This window comes from Papio anubis, chromosome 7 (genome assembly GCF_008728515.1).
Source record: "Papio anubis isolate 15944 chromosome 7, Panubis1.0, whole genome shotgun sequence".
Classification (NCBI taxonomy): Eukaryota; Metazoa; Chordata; class Mammalia; order Primates; family Cercopithecidae; genus Papio; species Papio anubis.
Genome location: NC_044982.1, coordinates 57,077,624 through 57,103,414, shown reverse-complemented (window position 1 = coordinate 57,103,414; position 25,791 = coordinate 57,077,624). Strand labels below are relative to the sequence as shown.

General features: G+C 39.5%; 1 pseudogene; it reads left to right on the top strand.

The window, feature by feature from the left end:
- The first annotated feature begins 23,909 nt into the window (after window positions 1-23,909).
- LOC110743631 lies at window positions 23,910-24,387 on the top strand (annotated as a pseudogene).
- Window positions 24,388-25,791: the final 1,404 nt, after the last annotated feature.

Below are 25,791 nucleotides of genomic sequence, written 5' to 3'. Positions count from 1 at the left end.
AAGATCAGATTGTTGTAGATGTGTGGTATTATTTCTGAGGCCTCTGTTCTGTTCCTTTGGTCTATAAATCTGTTTTGGTACCAGTGTCATGCTGTTTTGGTTACTGTAGCCTTGTAGCATAGTTTGAAGTCAGGTAGTGTGATGCCTCCAGTTTTGTTCTTTTGGCTTAGGATTGTCTTGGCTACATGGGTTCTTTTTTGATTCCATATAATATTTAAAGTAGTTTTTTCCAATTCTGTGAAGAAAGCCACTGGTAGCTTGACAGGAATAGCATTGAATCTATAAATTACTTTGGGCAGTATGGCCATTTCCATGATATTAATTCTTCCTAGCCATAAGCATGGAATGTTTTTCCAGTTGTTTGTGTCCTCTCTTATTTCCTTGAGCAGTGGTTTGCAGTTCTTCAAGAGGTCCTTCACATCCCTTGTAAGTTGTATTCCTAGGTATTTTATTTTCTTAGTAGCAATTGTGAATGGGAGCTCACTCATGATTTGGCTCTCTGTTTGTCTATTATTGGTGTGTAGGAATGCTTGTGAATTTTGCACATTGATTTTGTATCCTGAGACTTCGCTGAAATTGCTTATCAGTTTAAGAAGATTTGGGGCTGAGACGATGGGGTTTTCTAAATACAAAATAATGTCATCTGCAAACAGAGATAATTTGACTTCCTCTTCCTATTTGAATACCCTTTATTTCTTTCTCTTGCCTGATTGCCCTGGCCGGAACTTCCAACACTATGTTGAATAGGAGTGATAAGAGAGGGAATCCTTGTCTTGTGCTGGATTTCAAAGGGAATGCTTCCAGGTTTTGCCTATTCAGTATGATATTGGCTGTGGGTTTGTCATAAACAGCTCTTATTATTTTGAGATATATTTCATCAATCCCTAGTTTATTGAATGTTTTTAGCATGAAGGGTGTTGAATTTTATCTAAAGCCTTTTCTGCATCTATTGAGATAATCATGTGGTTTTTGTCATTGGTGCTGTTTATGTGATGTTGTTTATGTGTCGTTATGTGCTGTTTATGTGATGGATTTTATTGATTTGCATGTTTAACTAGCCTTGCAACTGAGGAATGAAGCCAACTTGATCATGGTGGATAAGCTTTTTAATGTGCTGCTAGATTCGGTTTGCCAGTATTTTATTGAGGATTTTCACATTGATGTTTATCAGGGATATTGGCCTGAATTTTTTTGTTGTTGTTGTGTCTCTGCCAGGTTTTGGAATCAGGATGATGCTGGCCTCATAAGATGAGTTAGGGAGCAGTCCCTCTTTTTCTATTGATTGGAATAGTTTCAGAAGGAATGGTACCAGCTCCTCTCTGCACCTCTGGTAGAATTCGGCTGTGAATTCTTCTGGTCCTGGGCTTTTTTTTTTTTTGGTTGGTAGGCTATTAATTACTGCCTAAATTTCAGAACTTGTTATTGCTCTGTCATTTAGTCTTGGAAGGTTGTATGTGTCCGGGAATTCATCCTTTTCTTCTAGATTTTCTAGTTTAATCATGTACAGGTGTTTATAGTATTCTCTGATGGTAGTTTGTATTTCTGTGGGATCAGTGGTGATATCCCCTTTATCATTTTTTATTGAGTCTAGTTGATTCTTCTCTCTTTTCTTCATTATTCTGGCTAGTGGTCTATCTATTTTGTTAATCTTTTCAAAAAACAGGTCCTGGATTCATTGATATATGGAAGGGTTTTTCATCCCTTCCATCTCCTTCAGTTCTGTTCTGATCTTAGTTATTTCTTGTCTTCTGCTAGCTTTTGAATTTGTTTCCTCCTGTTTCTCTAGTTCTTTTAATTGTGATGTTAGGGTGTCAATTTTAGATCTTTTCTGGTTTCTCCTGTGGGCATTTAGTGCTATAAATTTCCTTTTAAACACTATTTTAGCTGTATCCCAGAGATTCTGGTATGTTGTGTCTTTGTTCTCATTGGTTTCAAAGAACTTATTTATTTTTCATTATTTACCCAGTAGTCATTCAGGAGCAGGTTGTGCAGCTTCCATGTAGTTGTTAGTGAGTTGCAGTGAGTTTCTTAATCCTGAGTTCTAATTTGATTGCACTGTGTTCTGAGAGACTGTTTGCTATGATTTCCTTTCTTTTGCATTTGCTGAGGAGTGTTTTACTTCCAATTTTGTGGTTGATTTTAGAATAAGTGCAATGGGGTGCTGAGAAGAATGTATATTCTGGTGATTTGGGGTGGAGAGTTCTGTAGATGTCTATTAGGTTTGCTTGGTCCAGAGCTGAGTTCACATCCTGAATATCCATGTTAATTTTCTGTCTTGCTGATCTGTCTAATACTGACAGTGGGGTATTCAAGTCTCCCACTATCATTGTGTGGGAGTCTAAGTCTCTTTGTATGTCTCTAGAAACTTGCTTTATGAATCTGGGTGCTCCTATGTTGGGTGCATATATATTTAGGATAGTTGGCTCTTCTTGTTGCACTGATCCTTTTACCATTATGTTATGCCCTTCTTTGTCTCTTTTGATCTTTGATGGTTTAAAGTTTGTTTTATCAGAGACTAGGATTGCAACACCTGCTTTTTTTTCTTTCCCTTTGCTTGTTAAATCTTCCTCCATCCCTCTATTTTGAGCCTATGTGTGGCTTTGCACATGAGATAGGTCTCCTGAATACAGCGCACTGGTGGGGCTTGACTTTTTATCCAATTTGCCAGTCTGTGTCTTTTAATTCGGGCCTTTAACCTGTTTACATTTAAGGTTAATATTGTTATGTGTGAATTTGATGCCATATTTTGATCCTAAGCTGGTTATTTTACCCCGTAGTTGATGCCGTTTCTTCATAGTGTTGATGGTCTTTACATTTGGGTTTGTTTTTGCAGTGGCTGGTACTGGTTTTTCCTTTCCATATTTAGTGCTTCCTTCAGGAGCTTTTGTAAGGCAGGCCTGGTGGTGACAAAATCTCTCAACATTTGCTTGTCTGTAAAGGATTTTATTTCTCCTTCACTTATGAAGCTTAGTTTGGCTGAATATGAAATTCTGGGTTGAAAATTCTTTTAAGAATATTGAATATTGGCCCCCACTCTCTTCTGGCTTGTAGGGTTTCTGCAGAGAGACCCGCTGTTAGTCTGATGGGCTTCCTTTTGTGGGTAACCTGACCTTTCTATCTGGCTAACCTTACATTTTTTCCTTCATTTCAACCTTGTTGAATCTGACAATTATGTGTTTTGTGGCTGCTCTTCTTGAGGAGTATCTTTATGGTGTTCTCTGTATTTCCTGAATTTGAATGTTGGCCTGTCTTGCTAGGTTGGGGAAGTTCTCCTGGATAATATCCTGCAGACTGTTTTCCAACTTAGTTCCATTCTCCCCATCACTTTCAGGTATACCAATCAAATGTAGGTTTGGTCTTTTCACATAGTCCCATATTTCTTGGAAGTTTTGTTCATTCATTTTCATTCTTTTTTATCTAATCTTGTCTTCAGGCTTTATTTCATTAAGTTGATCTTCAATCTCTGATATCCTTTCTTCTGCTTGATGGATTCAGCTATTGATACTTGTGTATGTGTCATGAAGTTCTTATGCTGTGTTTTTCAGCTCCATCAGGTCATTTATCTTCTTCTCTAAACTGGTTATTCTAGTTAGCAATTCTGCTAGCCTTTTATCAAGGTTCTTAGCTTCCTTGCATTGTGTACAACATGCTCCTTTAGCTTAAAGGAGTTTGTTATTACCCACCTTCTGAACCCTACTTCTGTCAATTCATCAAACTCATTATCCATCCAGTTTTGTTCCCTTGCTGGCAAGGAGTTGTGATCCTTTGGAAAAGAGGTATTCTGGTTTTTGGAACTTTCAGCCTTTTTGCACTGGCTTCTCCTCATCTTCATGGATTTATCTACCTTTGGTCTTTGCTGTTGGTGACTTTTGGATGGAGTTTTAGTTTGGTCATCCTTTTTGTTGATGTTGATGCTACTGCTTTCTGTTTGTTAGTTTTCCTTCTAACACTCAGGCCTCTCTTCTGTAGGTCTGCTGGAGTTTGCTGGGGATCCTCTCCAGACCCTGTTTGCCTGGGTATCACAGTGGAGGTTGCAGAACAGCAAAGATTGCTCCCTGCTCCTTCCTCTGGAAGCTTCATCCCAGAAAGGCACCTGCCAGATGCCAGCCAGAGTCCTTCTGTATAAAGTATCTTGCTGTCAGGATGCACGGGGGGTCAAGAACCCACTTGAGGAGGCAGTCTATCCCTTAGCAGAGCTGGAGCACTGTGCTGGGAGATCTACTGCTCTCTTCAGAGCCATCAGGCAGGGACATTTAAGTCTGCTGAAGCTGTGCCCACAGCCACCCCTTCTTCCAGGTGCTCTGTCCCAGGGAGATGGGAGTTTTATCTATAAGCCCCTGACTGGGGCTGCTGACTTTTTTTCAGAGATGCCCTGCCCAGAGAGGAGGAATCTCAGCCCTTTTTCCTTCACAAATAATCAGAAAAATAATCAGGGGCGATGAGGGTAGCACTGGTGAGGAAGAAGGAAGAAAGAAGGGGCTGGGAAGTGGAGCTCTGGGGAGTGAGAATGTTAGGAACAGAGTCCCCATGCCACAGGCTTGCAGCCTTTTCAGGAAGATATCTCTGAGTAGGAATTCATAACATATTGCAGTTAAACCTTAAGCTCAGTTGTCAGGTAACAGAATTGTGACGTAAATACAGCTTGTTTTAAATGCTCGTCACCTTTTTCACTTCCTCACAACCACCAATTCAGCTTGAAATTTCTCAGACTCTCCTCCACAGAACAGTACTGCTTTGGGAGTAGTTAGGCGTTTGTGAGAAGAGGGTTCTGTTTTAAAGTGTGGGAAACATTGCTTACCACAGACATGCTCCTAGAAAGACACACTAACCTATTAAGAGCTCTGAAAAAGTTATTTCCTTGTTCAACATACAAAAGTATAGGTGAGCATAACTAGCAAGGAGTCTCAAAAGTCCTTAAAATATTTCTATTCTGTGAACCAGCAATTTCAAATACAAAACTTTATTAATAAACAAAGAATCATACACATGCACAATCTTGCTACAAGGATGTTTATCCCACTGTATCATGTGTTTAATAGATTAAAAAGGAATTACATAAAAGCCCAATAGTAAGGGATTGGTTATATAAAGTATAGCATACCCACATAATGGAATATTATGCAGAAAATATAATACATAGACCATTTAATGATGTAGGGAAATGTTCGCAAAATATTAAGAACTTACAACTGAATATGAAAGGATACTCTCTTTTTAAAATTAAATATTTTCCAAGAAAGAAAAGATCAGAATGGCTTACAATTGGAGTCTCAAATCCAAAAACCTCAGGGTGTAGGCAGATAAACTAGGACAAGGAGTTTTCCTTCCTAGCGAGAGCAGCTCCCATTCAGCTTTGAGCTCTGTGATGCTGGAATGCAGGCTACTTGATGCCTACTGTCAATATTCAGAAGACACTAGAAATATGTGCGTTTGTGAGAAATCATTCCAGTTGTAAATAAATGCTGGCATTGTAATTAAAAAAATGTAAATATTATACAGCCAAATAAAGCACATATTTAAACTACTCTTAGCAGCTCTAATTTATGCAGAATGCCAACAGTGGTTATCTCTGAATATCAGGATTTTGGGTGATTTTTATTTCTTTCATTTTGTTTTTATTCTTTTCCATATTTTATATAATGAAAAATAAATTATTTTAAATAAAAAATACATTTTGTTTAAATTTTTAAGAGTTCAATTGTTACCTTACCATTACCACTGAAAATAGAAAAGGAAAGTTGTAATTTAAGAATTAAGGTTAGAAATAAAGAAAGTATAAAACAATCTGTATAACGGTAATACGAAACATAACATTCACAGGAAGCTTGGAAAATTAATGTATTTCCTTCTCATCCTTGGAGCTATCTGAAAAAGAAAAATCTTCCCTCATATTTTTGCAAATTATTTGCTTGTATTCAAAACATTGGCAACATTACAAATATAAACAACCTAAGGTTATAGGAAATGGTGACAAAGTAATTTTTCTGTAAAAACATTCCATAAAAAGAAAAGGCATCTATCCAGGATACCATTTCCCAAACTAGGTTCTTTGGCAGCTCCGTGGTCAAATCAGTTTGTACTTCACTGCATCAGTATCTCCCTCAAGAGTCCAGTGCATATTGATTACACACAGACAAGGCTCTGAAATGTCCTGCAGTTTAATTCTGTGTGCCCACACACACACATGCACATGCACACTTGCACATGCACACACACACACACACACACAACAAGGTGCCTTTGTTTAGCCAGTTTCAAACTGATTTGTCCACAGAATTATTTTATGGAGCACCTATTAACATCCCATACACAGTAGTATTCTTTAGAACACAAATCCGAAAATATAGAATCAAGAAGAGAAAATAATTTTTTTCCTTAGAAATGTATTCCGCATGTTATACTAAAAATTGTTTTTTTATCTGAAGCTCAGATTTAACTGGGCAACCTGTTTGGAGTTTTGTTTTTTGCTAAATCTGGCAATCCTAGTGACAGGACAATATGGTAGGTGAACTTCAAAATTTCTGAAAATGGTGTTAAAGTAGTAGGACCTTGTTGTGTGTCAGCAGAGTTGACAACTTCCACAAACGGTGCTGAATCCTCCAGGATCTGAGATTTGGTTACTAATTCCCAGGTGACAGTCCCCTCTCCAAGTACTGAGTCCCTCCTTACTCTAGGAGCTGTGGGTCAAAAAGAGAAAATAGGAGTTCGCCAAACAGGAACAGCTCTGGTCTACAGCTCCCAGTGTGATCAACGCAGAAGATGGGCGATTTCTGCATTTCCAACTGAGGTACCTGGTTCATCTCATTGGGACTGATTGGACAGTGGGTGCAGCCTACAGAGCGTGAGCTGAAACAGGGCAGGGTGTCGCCTCACCTGGGAAGAACAAGGGGTTGGGGGATTTCTCTTTCCTAGCCAAGGGATGCTATGACAGACTGTACCTGGAAAATCAGGACACTCCGTGAAAATACTGCACTTTTCTCATAGTCTTAGCAACCGGCAGACCAGGAGATTCTCTCCTTTACCTGGCTTGGAGGTTCCCATGCCCAAGGAGCCTTGCTCACTGCTAGCATAGCAGTCTGAGATCAACCTGCGAGGCTGCAGCCTGGTGGTGGGAGGGGCGTCCGCCATTGCTGAGGCCTGAGTAGGTAAACAAAGTGGCCAGGAAGTTCTAACACCACAGCTCCATAAGGCCTACTGCCACTATAGACGCCACCTCTGTGGGCAGGGCAGAGCTGAACAAAAGGCAGCAGACAACTTCTGCAGACTTAAATATCCCTGTCTGACAGCACTGAAGAGAGCAGTCATTCTCCCAGCACAGCATTTGAGCTCTGAGAACAGACAGACTGCCTCCTCAAGTGGGTCCCTGACTCCTGTATAGCCTAACGGGAAGACACCTCCCAGCAGAGCCCAACAGACACCTTATATAGGTAGCTGCCCCTCTGGGACGAAGCTTCCAGAGGAAGGATCAGGCAGCAATATTTGCTATTCTGCAGCCTCCGCTGGTGACACCCAGGCAAACAGGGTCTGGAGTGGACCTCCAGCAAACTCCAACAGACATGCAGTTGAGGATCTCAGAAGGAAAACTAATAAACAGAAAGGAATAGCATCAACATCAACAAAAAGGACATCCACACTAAAACCTCATCTGTAGGTCACCAACATCAAAGACCAAAGGTAGATAAAACCACAAATATGGGGAGAAACCAGAGCAGAAAAGCTGAAAATTCTAAAAACCAGAGTGCCTCTTCTCCAAAGGATTGCAGCTCCTCACCAGCAACAAAACAAAGCTGGATGGAGAATGACTTTAATGAGCTGACAGAAGTAGGCTTCAGAAGGTCGGTAATAACAAACTTCTCCGAGCTAAAGGAGCATGTTCTAACCCACTGCAAGGAAGCTAAAAATCTTGAAAAAAAGTTAGACGAATGACTAACTAGAATAAACAGTGTAGAGAAGATCTTAAATAACCCAATGAAGCTGAAAACCATGGCATGAGAACTTTGTGACGCATACACAAGCTTCAGTAGGTGATTCGATCAAGTGGAAGAAAGAGTATCAGTGATTCAAGATCAAAGTAATGAAACGAGAAGACAAGATTAGAGAAAAAAACAGTAGAAAGAAACAAACAAAACCTTCAAGAAATATGGGACTATGTGAAAAGACCAAATCTATATTTGATTGGTGTACCTGAAAGCGATGGGGAGAATGGAACCAAGTGGAAAACACTCTTCAGGATATTATTCAGGAGAACTTCCCCAACCTAGCAAGACAGGCTAACATTCAAATTCAGGAAATACAAAGAACACCACAAAAATACTCATCGAGAAGAGCAGCTCCAAGACACATAATTGTCAGATTCACCAAGGTTGAAATGAAGGAAAAAATGTTAAGGGAAGCCAGAGAGAAAAGTCGGGTTACCCACAAAGGGAGGCCCATCAGACTAACAACAGAAACCCTACAAACCAGAAGAGAGTGGGGGCCAATATTCAACATTCTTAAAGAAAATAATTTTCAACCCAGAATTTCATATTCAGCCAAACGAAGCTTCATAAGTGAAGGAGAAATAAAATCCTTTACAGACAAGCAAATGCTGAGAGATTTTTGTCACCACCAGGCTTACCTTACAAGAGCTCCTGAAGGAAGCACTACATGTGGAAAGGAACAACTGGTACCAGCCACTGCAAAACATGCCAAATTGTAAAGACCATCAACACTATGAAGAAACTGCATCAATTAATGGACAAAATAACCAGCTAACATCTTAATGACAGGATCAAATTCACACATAACAATATTAACCTTAAATGTAAACGGGTTAAATGCCCCAATTAAAAGACACAGACTGGCAAATTGGATAAAAAGTCAAGACCCACCAGTGTGCTGTATTCAGGAGACACATCTCACGTGCAGAGACACATATAGGCTCAAAATAAAAAGGTGAAGGAAGATCTACCAAGTAAATGGAAAGCCAAAAAAAAAAAAAAAAAAAAAGCAGGGGTTGCAATCCTAGTCTCTGATAAAACAGAATTTAAGCCAACAAAGATCAAAAGAGAAAAAGAAGGCCCCTAGTCTCTGATAAAACAGACTTTAAGCCAACAAAGATCAAAAGAGACAAAGAAGGCTATTACATAATGGTAAAGGTATCAATCAACAAGAAGAGATAACTATCCTAAATCTATAAGCACCCAGTACAGGAGCACGCAGATTCATAAAGCAAGTCATTGGAGACCTACAAAGAGACTTAGATTCCCACACAATAATAATGGGGGATTTTAACACCCCACTGTCAATATTAAGACAGATCAACAAAACAGAAGGTTAAGGAGGATATCTGGGACTTGAACTCAGCTCTGCACCAAGCAGACCTAATAGACAGTTATAGAACTCTCTACCCCAAATCAACAGAATATACATAATATACATTCTTCTCAGCACCACATTGCACTTATTCTAAAATTGACCATATGATTGGAAGTAAAACACTCCTCAGCAAATGTAAAAGAACAGAAATCACAACAAACTGTCTCTCAGACCATAGTGCAATCAAATTAGAACTCAGGATTAAGAAACTCACTCAAAACCGCAAACTACATGGAAGCTTAATAACCTGCGCTGGAATGCCTATTGGGTAAATAATGAAACGAAAGCAGAAATAATGATGTTCTTTGAAACCAACGAGAACAAAAACACAATGTACCAGAATCTCTGGGACACAGCTAAAGTAGTGTGCAGAGGGAAATTTATAGCACTAAATGCCCACAAGAGAAAGCAGGAAAGATCTAAAATTGACACCCTAACATTACAATTAAAAGAACTAGAGAAGCAAGAGCAAACAAATTCAAAAACTAGCAGAAGACAAGAAATAACTAAGATCAGAGCAGAACTGAAGGAGATAGAGACATGAAAACCCCTTCAAAAAAATCAACGAGTCCAGGAGCTGGTTTTTTGAGAAGATCAACAAAATTGATAGACCACTAGCAAGACTAATACAGAAGAAAAGAGAGAAGAATCAAATAGACACAATAAAAAATGATAAAGGGGATATCACCACCAATCCCACAGAAATAGAAACTACCATCAGAGAATACTATAAACACCTCTATGCAAATAAACTAGAAAATCTAGAAGAAATGGATAAATTCCTGGACACATACACACCCTCCCAAGACTAAACCAGGAAGAAGTTAAATCTCTGAATAGACCAATAACAGGTGCTGAAATTGAGGCAATAATTAATAGCCTACCAACCAAAAAAAGTTCAGGACCAGATGGATTTACAGATGAATTCTACCAGAGGTACAAAGAGGAGTTGGTACCATTCCTTCTGAAACTTTTCCAATCAATAGAAAAAGAAGGAATCCTCCCTAACTCATTTTATGAGGCCAGCATTGTCCTGATACCAAAGCCTGACAGAGATACAACAAAAAAAGATAATTTTAGACCAATATCCCTGATGAACATCAATGTGAAAATCCTCAATAAAATACTGGCAAACCAAATCCAGCAGCACATCAAAAAGCTTATCCACCATGATCAAGTCAGCTTCATCCCTGAGATGCAAGGCTGGTTCAACATACGCAAATCAATAAACATAATCCATCACATAAACAGAACCAACAACAAAAACCACATGATTATCTCAATAGATGCAGAAAAGGCCTTTAACAAAATGAAACAGCCCTCATGCTAAAAACTCTCAATAAACTAGGTATTGATGGAATGTATCTCAAAATAATAAGAGCTATTTATGACAAACCAACAGCCAATATCATACTGAATGGGCAAAAACTGAAAGCATTCCCCTTGAAAACTGGCACAAGACAGGGATGCCCTCTCACCACTCCTATTCAACATAGTGTTGCAAGTTCTGGCCAGGGCAATCAGGCAAGAGAAAGAAATAAAGTGTATTCAATTAGGAAAATAGGAAGCCAAATTGTCCCTATTTGCAGATGACATGATTGTATATTTAGAAAACCCCATTGTCTCAGCCCAAAATCTCCTTAAGCTGATAAGCAACTTCAGTAAAGTCTCAGGATACAAAATCAATATGCAAAAATCACAAGCACTCCTATACACCAGTAACAGACAAACAGCCAAATCATGAGTGAACTCCCATTCACAATTGCTTCAAAGAGAATAAAATACCTAGGAATACAACTTACATGGGATGTGAAGAACCTCTTCAGGGAGAACTACGAACCACACTGCTCAATGAAATAAAAGAGGACACAAACAAATAGAGGAACCTTCCGTGCTCATGGATAGGAAGAATCAATATAGTGAAAATGGCTATACTGCCCAAGATAATTTATAGATTCATTGTCATTCCCATCAAGCTACCAATGACTTTCTTCACTGGTGAATTGAAAAAACTACTCAAAGCCCATATGGAACCAAAAAGAGCCCACATAGCCAAGACAATCCTGGGCCAAAAGAGCAAAGCTGAGGCATCACGCCACTGACTTCAAACTATATACTACAAGGCTACAATAACCAAAACAGCATGGTACTGGTACCAAAACAGATATATATAGAGTATTCATTGAACAGAACAGAGGCCTCAGAAATAACACCACACATCTACAACCATCTGATCTTTGAAAAACCTGACAAAAATAAGCAATGGGGAAAGGATTCCCTATTTAATAAATGGTGCTGGGAAAACTGGATAGCCATAAGTAGAAAGCTGAAACTGGATCCCTTCCTTACATCTTATACAAAAAATAATTCAAGATGGATTAAAGACTTAAATGTAAGACCTAAAACCTTTAAAACCCTAGAAGAAAACCTAGGCAGTACCATTCAGGATATAGGCATGGGCAAGGACTTCATGACTAAAACACCAAAAGCAATGGCAACAAAAGCCCAAATAGATAAATGGGATATAATTAAACTAAAGAACTTCTGCATAGCAAAAGAAACTACCATCAGAGTGAACAGGCAACCTACAGAATGGGAGAAAATTTTTGCAATCTACCCATCTGACAAAGGGCTAGTATCCAGAATCTACAAAGAACTTAAACAAATTTATGAGAAAAATACAAACAACCCCATCAAAACGTGGGCAAAGGATATGAACAGACACTTTCAAAAGAAGACATTTATGCAGCCAACAGACACATGAATAAATGTTCATCATCACTGGTCATCAGAGAAATGCAAATCAAAACCACAATGAGATACCATCTCACACCAGTTAGAATGGCGATCATTAAAAAGTCAGGAAATAACAGATGCTGGAGAGGGTGTGGAGAAATAGGAATGCTTTTACATTGTTCATGGGAGTGTAAATTAGTTCAACCATTGTGGAAGACAGTGTGGCAATTCCTCAAGGATCTAGAACTAGAAGTACCATTTGACCCAGCGATCCCATTACTGGGTATATACCCAGAGGATTATAAATCATTCTACTATAAAGACACATGTGCATGTATGTTTATTGTGGCACTATTCAGAATAGCAAAGACTTGGAACCAACCAAAAGGCCCATCAATGATACACTGGATAAAGAAAATGTGGCACATATACACCATGGAATACTATGCAACCATAAAAAAGGATGAGTTCATGTCCTTTGCAGGGACATGGATGAAGCTGGAAATCATCATTCTCAGCACACTATCACAAGGACAGAAAACCAAACACTGCATGTTCTCACTCATAGGTGGGAATTGAACAATGACAACACTTGGACACAGGGTGGGGAACATCGCATACCAGGGCCTGTCGGCAGGTGGGGGACTGGGGGAGGGATAGCATTAGGAGAAATATATAATGTAAATAACAACTTGATGGGGGCAGCAAACCAACACGGCACATGTATATCTATCTAACAAACCTACGTGTTGTGCACATGTACCCTAGAACTTAAAGTATAATAAAAAACAATAAAGAGAGAGAAAATAAATATTCAATACACACTGGCAAGACTGGCAATAGCTCAGGGGTTTCAAACAGGAGGTCGCAACTCTTAGTGGGATGTGAATCCAGATCATGCCAGTACTGGGGGCAAGGTAGAAAAAAATAGAATAGGCAGAAATGTGAGATGGGGCAAGGAATCAGAGTGTATCACCTGTATTTTTCTCCTAAAATAAACTGTGTCTGTACACTGGCTAACAATACTTCTTACTATAGTCATGGTCCAAAATCTTGGAAAGCCACTGATATGATGTTGAGACTTGCCTGGCATTATTGTGAAAACTGTGTTGGATCGACAGTGAGGGTGTTAGTTTTACACTCACGGGTGAGGGTAAGCTTTGCTTTGTTCTGGAAATATTACCCTTCTGGAACCACCTTATCTCTTTTTGGATTCTGCAATCCCTGCAAACAGATGCCAATGCTGCATTTAAATCAGAGGTCCTAGTTTTGTTTCATTTTGCTATAACCACTTTCTGGAAGCACACATTGGAATTCAACATTGTTGCATCTAATCTTAGGCAATAAATATAAGTGATATTGTGGGACCAAAAAAATCCATTCTGTGTAATTGATCATCTGCAGTGAATTTACAAATTACATAGTCTCAATATTTTTTAAAGAAGAAGGTTTCTGGTACTTAGAAATTCAAGGGACAAAACTGGCTCTCAAAACTCAGGAGATTAACCCAGTCATTCACAGTAAGGTCTATCTCGAAAATCCACACATTAAAGGATCCCTTGAGGTCAGATTTTTGAGTCTAATAACAAAATGATACTGAGCTAAAAATCAGTGGGGGTCAGCCATAGGGCAAAAATGAAAGACTGCCTGAAATGACTCTCCTTTTTCAACAATTTAACTTAGACCTCAGTTAGCAGGAGCAGTGTCATGGTAAAAAATAAACTGCATCATTTTATTTTAAAAGAAAACTATTGGCACTCCATGTCAGTCCCAGACACTCTAGCTAAACTTCAAAATGGAATCCCGAGTCAATTGTTTTAAAATAGACTCTACCTTCCAAAAACACCTGATATTTGACTATTAGTTTCTTTACCCACCATATCTGCATCAAGACCTACCTAGGGTGATTAGAGAGTGGCATCTCTTCATCCCTCCTCCTCCCCCTATCCTCCCCCTAAATCTCACATGAACAGGGAAGCAGGGCAGACTAATCTGCTTGTGAGGTTCGTGCTTGCATGTGTCGACGTGCGCTATGGGATCTTCATATTGATTGCTATTTATTTTTATGTGTATTGGTTTGTCTGCAAAGGATAATATATCATGTTGATATCTGACAGCTTCCTTCCAACTAAGACCTTGCAGCATGAATCCAGCCCAGCCCACTTGCCCTCCCGGCTAGACTCCAGCTGTTACTCCTCTGCCACTGAAAATCGGCAGCACCCTCCTCCCCACAACAGATTTTGTGTGTGTGATTGATTGGGGTTTTATTTTGGTTTTTCCTGTTTTTAACTTTTCCAGGAGACACACGATTCCCAGATGATTCTTCACTAGCTTGCAAAATTCCGAAATTGGCCTCTGCAGGAGAACTCTGCCCCTTTGCTTTTGTTTGCTTGTTCACTTACTCTAAAGAAAATGAACTTCTGGTCAATACCCACTTGCTCCAGAAAGGGCACAGCCACTAAAGTACACCAAAACATCTAAAAGACATTAAAACTATTTCAGGACCGGAGAAAACAACTACCTTTCTCAAGGATCCCAGCACATATGGACAGGCAAAATATAAGAACCCTACAGTCTTTGTCTGATAATAAGCTTAAGAGAAAGCAATTTTCCAACCCAGAGCTCTCTTCCATGGTTTACCTCATAAAAAGCCTGGGGTGGGATTTTTTTTTCCTTTGAATAATGTTCCCCTTCACATTCAGTTGATAAGAAGCCTTCTTTTGTGAGAGCCATTTGATGTTCAAAGGGCTCTTCAAAATGCATGTGGACAGCCTTTGGAGAATTCTTAGAACACCAATCTAAATTTGGGTCTTAATAAGAGGAAAGTTTTGTCAGCTGTAAACAAACTGCAATGCCAAATTCTAAAGAGTAAGAACAGTTGTCATCGGCCCCTGAAGTCAAGGGTAGGTTAGACATCGACAGTTCACACACTTCCATCCCTCACCATTTAAATGTCAGAAACAGCCACTACTGGACAGAGGATACTGTCAGGCTGTCACAAGTAAACCCAATTCTCTGCTGGGCTGCTGTCCAGTCATAACACAATAGTACAGAAGTATCCATTCTCCATTTTTCAGAAAATTTCTACAATTAAGACACTGCTCTGGGCTTCCCATAAGCATATGAAGCTCCAGGAGCACACAGGGGAAGATGCAACTAAGACGTGAATCCTTTTCCCCAATTACTTCTTTGTAAGATATTTTCCAGCAAAGAAACAGAACTTAAACCCCTAGGAAAAGTAGGCAGGAACTGAGTCAAAGATAACAGACGAATTGCTGCCGTTTTGCATTCCCACCACTTGGTGAAACTCTAAAAAGAAACCACTTTTAGTTTGGGTTTTATTTGGGGTTATTCTTTTCACTTTCAAGGAGATTCGTTATTTCTCAGTCCAGAAGAAGGAATCTCAATTGTCTTGCAAAAATTCAGAATGTGAACTCTAGAGAGCTGCCTTTTTGCTTTTTTTGTTGGTTTTTTTGTTTTGTTTTTGTTTGCTAATTCTAAGGAAAATGAATTTCCAGTAAAAACTACTTGTCCTACAGCCACTAAAATACAGTGAAACACCTTTACAGTAACACTTACCAGTTGACCATTTGATTCCCCTGTTCTGATTTACCTTAGCCTCTAGTTAACCATAATAATAAAACTAACCAAATGAATTCGGCACTTACTAGATACATCTTACTGTTTCACAAAATTCCATTTAATCCATATGAATTCTCCCTCAACTGGGAGTAGGGGAGTGCAAGACTAGTCCCACCAAAACATAAGTTGTGCAATGAGTTAACACAGAAGCTGCTGGCTGGGCGCGGTGGCTCACGCCTCTAATCCCAGCACTTTGGGAGGCCAAGGCAGACAGATCACCTGAGGTTGGGAGTTCGAGACCAGCCTGACCAACATGGAGAAACCCCATCTCTACTAAAAATACAAAATTAGCCGAGCATGGTGGTGCATGCCTGTAATCCCAGCTACTTGGGAGGCTAGGCAAGAGAATCACTTGAACCTGGGAGGCAGAGATTGCAGTGAGCCTAGATCGCACCATTGCGCTCCAGCCCAGGCAACAAGAGCAAAACTCCATCTCAAAAAAAAAAAAGCTGCTGCTACTAGCTCTGTATTTTCACTACACCTAAACCTACCTCCCAAACCCTCCCAACACCACTGCTGAGTCACAGACCCATACATCCGACTCAACTTGGATATACTAAAAGCACTACAAGCTCAGTCTCTCCAAAACTTAATTTGTCTTTTTTACCAACCTTCTCTTCCTCCTGTTTTCTCTACAGTGGTAGCAAATGGCATCAACATCCACCCAGAACCTAAGCCAGAAACCATTCTAGACTCCAATCATTCTAAACTCCTCCCTTCCCCTCAACCCCCATATCCATGTCCACTGACCTAGACAGCCTTCACATTCCCCTCAGCTTGACAAAACTTTAGAGAGGCTTCTTGACTCTAGGCCCTGATCTCCCTTTTCTTAGAGCATTTACTTTGGGAAATACGTAAATTCTTTCTCGTCCTTTTGAGATGTGTGTAAATGTTTTTAGAAGCCTCTTGCCAGTTTTTCAACCTATGCCTGTTTTTCTCAAGGACTTGAGAACCATCTCTTTGAAAATGTAAATGTCAAGGAAGATAGTCCCAGGCTGTGTGGGAGGGTAGGAGCCTAACTTCAACCAGCACCTTGCTCTAAGTTGTAAAACGATCTCCTGTCCATAAGAGAAAGTTGACTTTTCCTTTGGGTGAAGCCAATGAGCAAACACAAACCACCTCTGTTCTCCCTCTCAATCCAGCTGTTCAAAATCCTCCCACCCTCCATTTCCACAGAGTTGAGTTCAGAGTTCTGTTCTCTCTCCCCATGACAATATCCTTGAAAAAAGTCTGTTGTCTTGTCTGTTTAATTTTGGCGCAATATTTGCTATGACACCAGCCAACCCAACTCCTTGACACCTGTCAAGTATTGTTTCTGTTTTTTTTTTTTCCTGTCTCATTCTAGGGCCAAATTTTTAATTCAAGTTGCTGTCTCACTCATCTAGATGACTACAGTCATTTCCTAATCAGCTTCCCTGATTTCAATCTTTCTCCCTTCCAATCCCTTCCCTACACTGCTGTAGCTAAAATGGTTCAAAAACCAATGTTTAGTTCACATACTCCCCCTACTTAGAAACCTTCAAAGCTTCCCCACAGTTCCTATGATGGTGGGACCACACACATCCAGGTTTCCCCGAGACAGTCCTAATTTACACATGTTGCACCAGGTTAATTCTCAGCTTCCTTTTACTCTAAAAATGTCCCAGTTAGAAGATAATAACACCCTAGTATAGTGTCTAAGGACTAACCTCCACAATCATCTAACATTGCTCTTCTACACACATCATACTTCAAACACAACAAACTGCTTATGGCAATGGACCTCAACCCTGGCTACAAATTAAAATCATCTGGAAAGTTTTGTAAATGCATCTGTGATCCAGCTCAATACCAGACTAATTAAATCTGACTTTCTGGGGGTGGGCATTAAGCGTTGATAGATTTTTTTTTTTTTTTAAATGGACTCTCACTCACTCTGTCACCCAGGCTGGAGTGCAGTGGCGCCATCTCAGCTCACTGCAACCTCTGCTCCCGGGGTTCAAGCGATTCTCTTTCCTCAGCTTCTCAAGTAGCTGGGATTACAAGCATGTGTCACCACACCTGGCTGATTTTTCTATTTTCAGCAGAGACAGGGTTTCACCCTGTTGGCCAGGCTGGTCTCAAACTCCTGACCTCAAGTGATTCTCCCGCCTTGGCCTCCCAAAGTGCTGGGATTACCGGTGTGAGCCACCGCGCCCAGCCTGATAGATTTTTTTAAGTTTCCCAGGTGACCCTCATGTGAAACCCAACTATAATAAAAACTGCTGACATGTGGTTGCCAGGTCAACCATCTGTGAAGCTTTCTCTGGTCTTTCACAGTAGCCTGTACATGCCTTTATTACAGAACTAACACTGAATTACCATTATTTATTTACATGTCCATCAATAGCTAAGTTCTGTTGATTCTGTGTTTAATCTGTCTCTTGAGTCTGTATCTTCATCTCGTTTTCCTTCACTAGTTCATCATCACCTCTCACCCAGGTGACTGCATAAGCTCCTGATTGGTTTTTCTGCTTCCAATCCTCCCCACCCAAATTGCTCCCAGTTATCTTTTGTAAAACCAGTTGAATGGTATCATTCCATTATTCAACTTTGTGATGGTTCATCACCTACTATAGGATAATGTCCAAAGTCTACGGTATAGAATTCAAAAACCTTCCCAAGAGATCCCAACATGCCCTAGATTCCCCTCACTTCTACCAACACCCGCCTCAGTCCCCCAGGGTGACTCATTCATCTTTGATCAAGCCACCATGCTTCTACCTCAAATGCCTTATTCTCATTTTCCATCAGGCAAACTCCTTATTTTTAAAAGTTCCACTGAAGTATTGCTCCTGCAAAGCTGTCCCCAGCCAAGAATTAATTGCTTCCTCTTCTCTCCCACATTTTCCCACTTTAAATAGATATAGATCATTCATCACCATTTGGCTTGCATTATGTAAATGCCTGCCTCTGTCACTGGATGTGACCATCTCTAGGGCAAAGGTCAGTGATACTAGCAACTATCACCCTCAGTAAGTGATTGCTGAAGTCATTTCAGAAAACATTTTTAAATCCCTAGCTGGTAAATTGAAGATAAGCATCTTTAATCATTTCTGTCGCTTCATCCATTGAAGAAAGTGGCAGTGGAAATAGCTTAGATCTCCAAGTCCCAACATTATAAGAATTGGAGAACTCAAAGCAACCTTTGGAAATTGGGTCCAATATACATTTTGCTGGCAAAAAAAAAAAAAAAAGGCTCTTTCCAGACTAAAATACTTCCAAACATAAAATCTATTAAGCTATTGCCTTCTACCTTTTAAATTTGGATTTTGAGTTTCAATCATGTTTACTGAAAGGTCACTTATTGATAGAAATGACAAAGCCAAGTGATTTCTTACAAGATCTTCAGAGTGTTCAAGGATGGTTTCTCATTTCTAACCTTTATAGTATAGTTTCAAAGCCTCTGTTTTTATGCTAACACAAAATGAGCTGCAAACTTGACAGCGATAAACACTTCTGTCCCATCAAAAGACTGATACTGCACTAGAAAATCTGCTAGTTCCCTAATTCTGGGTTAGTAATGGTTTATTTATATAAAAGTAATATCAAATGACAAAGTCTCCCAGAAACTTCCAGGAATTACTTCTACTATTTTACCAAATACCAACATGGAATCTGCCTCTGCATTTTGGGTAAATGCAGTCTTAAAAGAAATGCACTGGGGTGGGATGTATAATTTTATTTTTCTGAAATATCCCAAAACACATATTTTTCTCTGAAAAATCTCAAATTCAGAAATGCAAATAAATACCTTGTGCTACAGATGAAAATATCTTACTAGCTCCTTAAATCATCTCTCTTCTATAAACAGATTGTTACTTGGACCAAGTGTGTGTGGATCTCCTCCCTCATGGGCAATATAATGAGGTGGTATCCACTGAATTAGAATTTATGCCAGCAAACATTTTTTAATAATTGTGTATTTATTTTATTGTATCTTATTAAAATATATATATATATACCTAATATAACACATCCACAGATATTGTGGCTTAGAATGAGATAATAGTTGTTACGGCTACAGTAAACCACCTCATTCAGATTGAATAAAGCACTGCACCCTGGCGTAGGCGTGAGTGTTTCAGATCTTTAGTAACTGAACTTCTTAACTGTCTGGAAGCATTGCTAATAATAAACAATGGCCTAGACCTCTAACATGCCTGCTTATATGGCCATATTCCACACACATCACTGTGCTCCTTCTAGGCATGTATAAGCATATGTAATTTTATCAGAAAAGACAACTAATTGTCCTTGGCCCTTTATGATCATGTGCGCATGTGAGTGAGACTGTCAGTACTAAGTAAAACCAAAATTAAAAAATAATACTATTGAAGTAAAACTTCCTCTGTGTCTTAAATTAGGTAACATTAAACCTACTATTCCCTTATTATTGACGGCCCCCAAAATTTCATTCTTCTCAAGGAACTAATTTTTAGTTTTGCATTTTATAAATCAATGACATTTATAATATTTGAAATGTTATATGTAATTTTAATCGTTATAGTGTTTACAATTTGATACCCTATAATTATAGCATTTATAATTTGATATTTTTTTCTCTGTACTTTAATAACAGCATGGGGCTTTTAAATTTTATTATTGCAGTTATCTTCTATTTGTGATAAGAAACTGGTTTTTACTGGTAGCAATAATATAACATTTCCTTTTAAAATGAATTTAAAGTTAAAATGGAAGAAGTCTACTCAAAGAAAAATCATAAGAAAATAAGAGTACAGAGGACAGGAAGACATGAACATGGCATAAAAGACGTGCTTTGAAAACACTGTCCTAGGGAAAAGCCCTTTACAGAAGTAAACACTGTTCCACAGAAAGTAAACAACTCACAGTTTTGCCACTGCCAGTTCCTAAACCTGGAAGCACATGAGCAGACAACCATGAAGAATGTTGCTCTGGAAAACATGGATGAAACTTAACATGTTTTTAGAGCATTTGGTTTTTTTGATTGTATAGAAAAACTCTAACAGAGATGAGTAATTTTTTTTGTTGAATCAACACCCAGATAACACAGTTAACAGTTTAGCCCTTTTTATTTTTATTTTTTTAGATGGAGTTTTGCTCTTGTTGCCCAGGCTGAAGTGCAATGGCGTGATTTTGGCTCACCACAACCTCCGCCTCCCAGGTTCAAGTGATTCCCCTGCCCCAGCCTTCCAAGTAACTGGGATTACCGGCATGCACCACCACGCTGGGCTAATTTTGTATTTTTAGTAGAGACGGGGTTTCTCCATGTTGGTCAGGCTGGTCTCGAACTCCCAACCTCAGTTGATCCACCCACCCTGGCCTCCCAAAGTGGAGTTTAGCCCTTTTATAAACCCTCAACTCATTCCTCCTTTATGTAATGTAAGATCTCAAGCTTCTCAGTGAGACTCACCACTGGAGGGTGAAAAATAAAGAACCACTATCTCGCAAGTATCCTCACCAACCAGAGAAATATTATGTTGTGCATTATCTTTCTTTGTTGGTATTTTAAAAATAGGGCTCCATACACACATATTTGAAGCTACGTTCTAGTGCATGTGTTTTTACAAACCCAAACTCTCCATTCTGGAGATTTCCTGAGACACATCCCTTATGGAGTCAGGTATGATAAGCTGGGAGTTACTGTCTCCTTTATCACCATTATGAAAAGCAGAAGCTGCTCTCAGCAACGGAGACACTATGCGTTACTCCCTACATGGCATGCTATAATTACTTCAGACTGTCTAAATTTTCTCAATGATAGTCAAATGCAGTTAGAAACCGTAGTTAACCTGCTACAATAAAGATAAATTGTAGAGAAACACAATTAAACTAAGTTATTTCCATTCTTATTTTAATAACATCAGAAAAGAGAGTTTGAGGTAACACGGCAACTCCATAGTTTGCAATATAAAGTGGTAGTAGTAATATGATTTTTATAATAAAAAAAATGGTGTGGCAGCAATACAAGCCTATCCTGATTAACATTCCTTACCTTGCAAATATGCAGGAAAAAATCTTTTCTACAATGATAAATTCCAAGATTCAAAATGGTTCAACTATACTTTGACAGATACTACATTGATACTGTGTATTATCAAGCAAAAAAGTAAAACAGGTTATAAAATAAAATCACAAACTAGGAATGTAGGGAAGCAACACCGTAAGGTACATTTGGAAATGTCAGTGTTCTTCTAGTACTTTTTCAGTAGTAGAGAAGTCATCAAGAATTTCTAACGCACCCAAACTGCCTAAAAAATAAAGGAGACCACTGAGAAGATTATTGTAGATATGCAGTATGGAGCATGCCACCAGTTGTCCTTCAACAATCATTCTCCACTTCTTTTATAATAACAGAACCTCCTATTTTCAATTGAGTACATGGATAAAGACTACATTTCCCAGACACCACTGAAGAGAGGTGTATCAATATGACTTCACTTCTGAATGATAAGATGTAAGGGAAAATATCAGATGAAACACCCAGAACGTGTCCTTAAAGGAAAGGGCACAACCTGCCACTTTCCCTTTCTCCTTCCTGCTGGCAGGAGGACAAACCTGATGACTGGAACAGGAGCTCTGTCTTCAGCTAGGAGATGGCCTTATGCATAGGGCTATAATGTATATATTATGAAATGATAAAGTGAGTTTATCTGAGAAGAGAGGTTGGTAGATCCAAAAAGGGGTCTACCTCCTTTTCATTTAATAATCTTCTGTACTCTTCCAGTTTTTTCTTTTTCTTTTTACTGTGGACAGGAAGTAAGAGGAATGTGCGAGAGGGACTGAGGAAGAGAGTTAAAGATGTGTCAGAATGAAATGAACAGAAGGAGAAGCGAGAAGATCTGAGCAGTATAAGGGGTGTGCTTTAGTGCGCGCTGCTGGTGCTCCACGTATATCCCCATTACAAGCTGGCACGCCAATCCCTACCTGTGAGTACGGTTATCCCTCAATTTCCATGGGGAATTGGTTCTAGGACCTCTAGCAGTTACCAAAATCCACAGATGCTAAAATCCCCGATATAAAATGGTGTGGTGTTTGCATATAATCTATGCACAGCCTCCCATATACTTCAGATCATCTCTAGCTTCATACCTAATACAATGTAAATGCTATGTAAGTAGTTGTTATATGGTATTGTATAGGAAATAATAAGAAAAAAATCTGTACATGTTCAGTACAAACACAATTTTATTTCTGAATACTTTCCATCTGCAGTTGGTTGATCCCAGGGATGCAGAACGCATGGATGCTAAGAGGGCCGACGGTATTGCCTGAAGACAACTTAGAGCTGTCCCCTTCAAGAGAATTTACCTGGGCCAAATGGCAATTGCCTTGCCCAGGAAGCCTACCCACCACCCTAGGAGGCAGATCTTGACCAATGACTGAACAGAATATGCTTTAAGGTAGGATCAATTTCGTGGCTCACGCCTGTAATCTTGGCACTTTGGGAGGCCAAAGGAGGTCAGATCACTTGAGCCCAGGAGTTCAAGACCAGCCTGGGCAAGATAGTGAAACCCCATATCTACTAAAAATACAAAAATTAGCCAGGCATGGTGGCACACCCCTGTAATCCCAGCTACTCGGGGGATCTGAGGCATGAGAATTGCTTGAGCCTGACAGATGGATGTTACAGTGAGCCAAGATTATGCCACTGTACTCCAGCCTGGGCAACAGAGCAAGACTCTGTCTCAAAAAGATGTAAACCTCGTCTCTACTAAAAATACAGAAAATTAGCTGGGTGTGGTGGTGGGCACCTGTAGTCCCAGCTACTCAGAAGGCTGAAGCAGGAGAATGGCCTGAACCTGGGAGGCAGAGCTTGCAGTAAGCCAAGATCGCACCACTGCAGTTCAGCCTGGGCGACAGAGCGAGACTCCGTCACAAAAAAAAAAAAAAAAAAAAAAAAAAAAAGATGTAAAAACACAATAAAAATAAAAATAAAAGATGGGATCCATTTAATAGTAAAATTTCCACTCCAGGGCTTGTGGAGCCTTTGTGGGGCCAGAGCTAGCTAGTCTACAGTTGAAATCACATTCTTATGTATCTTTTTTCCCTTGCCTTATCCTACTTTTCTCCCACCTCTTCTATTGCATGCACTTCCCCAATAAATCACTGGATTTACTAGGGCTCCATGTCAAGCTCTGCCTCTAGGGAACCCAATCTAAAAACCACCACACAGGTTTTCTCTGCATTGGGAGCAGTTCTCCTGCCACAGCCCCCAAACCTCTGAAAATGTAGCCTGCTTCAAGTTCCTCTCCACCTCCTCCTTGGTAAGGAACACCTCTCAGCTGCTGAACCATCTACTCTCTGCAGGGGTGCTGAAATGACCAGAGACATGGACAGATGAGAGCCTCAGCAGCTTAGCAGTCTCATGTCCCCATACCTCACTTGCCCATAGCCACAGCTTCCAAACCAGAGCCATGCCCAGGGACATCGACACAGCACCCAAGTTCACTGGGGCTGGGGCTGCCACAGTGAGGGTGGCTAACTGTGGGGCTGAGACTGCTATTGTGTTTGGGAGCCTCATTATGGTCATGCCAGGAACCCATCTCTGAAGCAACAGCTCTTCTCCTGTGCCATTCTGGGCTTTGCCCTCTTGGGGCCATGGGGCTCTTTTGCCTGATGGTAGCCTTTCTCACCCTCTTTGCCACGTGAAGGAGCCATATCCACCTCCCACAGTTCTTTCTCCCGCGTCTTGTCTGCCCTATGTGTTCATTTTCCTGTACCTCCCCAGGCAGCCTGGGGCACATGGTTGGCTCAGGGTTTGACAGAGGGAAGACAAATAAATAATCTATTAATAAGGGGAAAAAAACCACAATACTGAATTGATCTTACGGAAAATAAAATTCACTCAGTACTGTTTCATAATTTACATTGTATTTTTTCCTAATAAAAATGGAAGATATTAAATATTTAAACAAGGAACAGCATACTTTCAAACCAGCACACCAGTCAGGAAGGGTGTCGTCTAGAAGAGTATATCCACCTAAATTATTTTTCAGAGTGGCGTATTCAAAGCATGACCCTCTAAGTAAAGTTGATCTGCTTTTTCTGTAATCATATTTTATGATCAGTGTAACATGAATATTAAACTTGCAGCTAAGATAGCCTCACTAGGAAACTGGTTACTCCGACACAGTAGCTCTGACCATTTGAAAGTGGGCCCTATTGGCTACATCATGGGAAGATTACAGACCAAAACCCCACTCACTCTACCTAAAAAATAAGCAGTCAGCCAAACAGCTTCACCTATCCAGCTAAGGTTAATAGGGAAATTTTAATCTGCCTAAAACAAAATTGAAACCTTTGACTGTGGAAGACACTGCTTTTATTTTACTGGCAGAGTAATGAACCTTATCTAATCTACTCTTAAATCTTAATTCAGTGCTTTAAAACTACCAGAAGATTCTTCCTTATGTCTAACCCTAAATTTTTCACACAGCAATTTTGTTGTAGACTTAGGCACTAGGTAACAGACTATTTCTTATCTTAAATAATTTAAGTGTCTACACATTTTCTTATAGGCACTAACTTTCTAAAAACCAGTATCTCAGGCTATTCACTAACCTTTAGAGCATCTCTCTTCAAAATTAGAAGACTCAAACACATGCAATATTGCTCATCAATGTTCACAATGATGGTAGAGATTGGGCTTTAAAAAATCACTATATAAGCGAAGTGTGGCATATACATATAATGAAATATTATTCAGCTTTAAAAAGGAAGGAAATTCTGACACATGCTACAACATGGATGAAACTTAATGATATTACATTAAATGAAATAAGCCAGTCACAAAAAGACAAATTGCATTCTCTTATATGAGCTACTTAAAGTAGTCAAAATCATAGAGACAGAAAGTAGAATGCTGGTTACTAGGGGCAGGGGGAAAGGAGGAATGGGGAAATTTTAATCTGTATTTAATGGATACAGAGTTTCAGTTTCACAAGATGAAAAAGTTATGGAAATAGATGGTGGTGACGGTTGCACAACATTATGAATGTATTAAATATCTCTGAACTGTACACTAAAAATAGTTACGATGGGCTGGGCATGGTG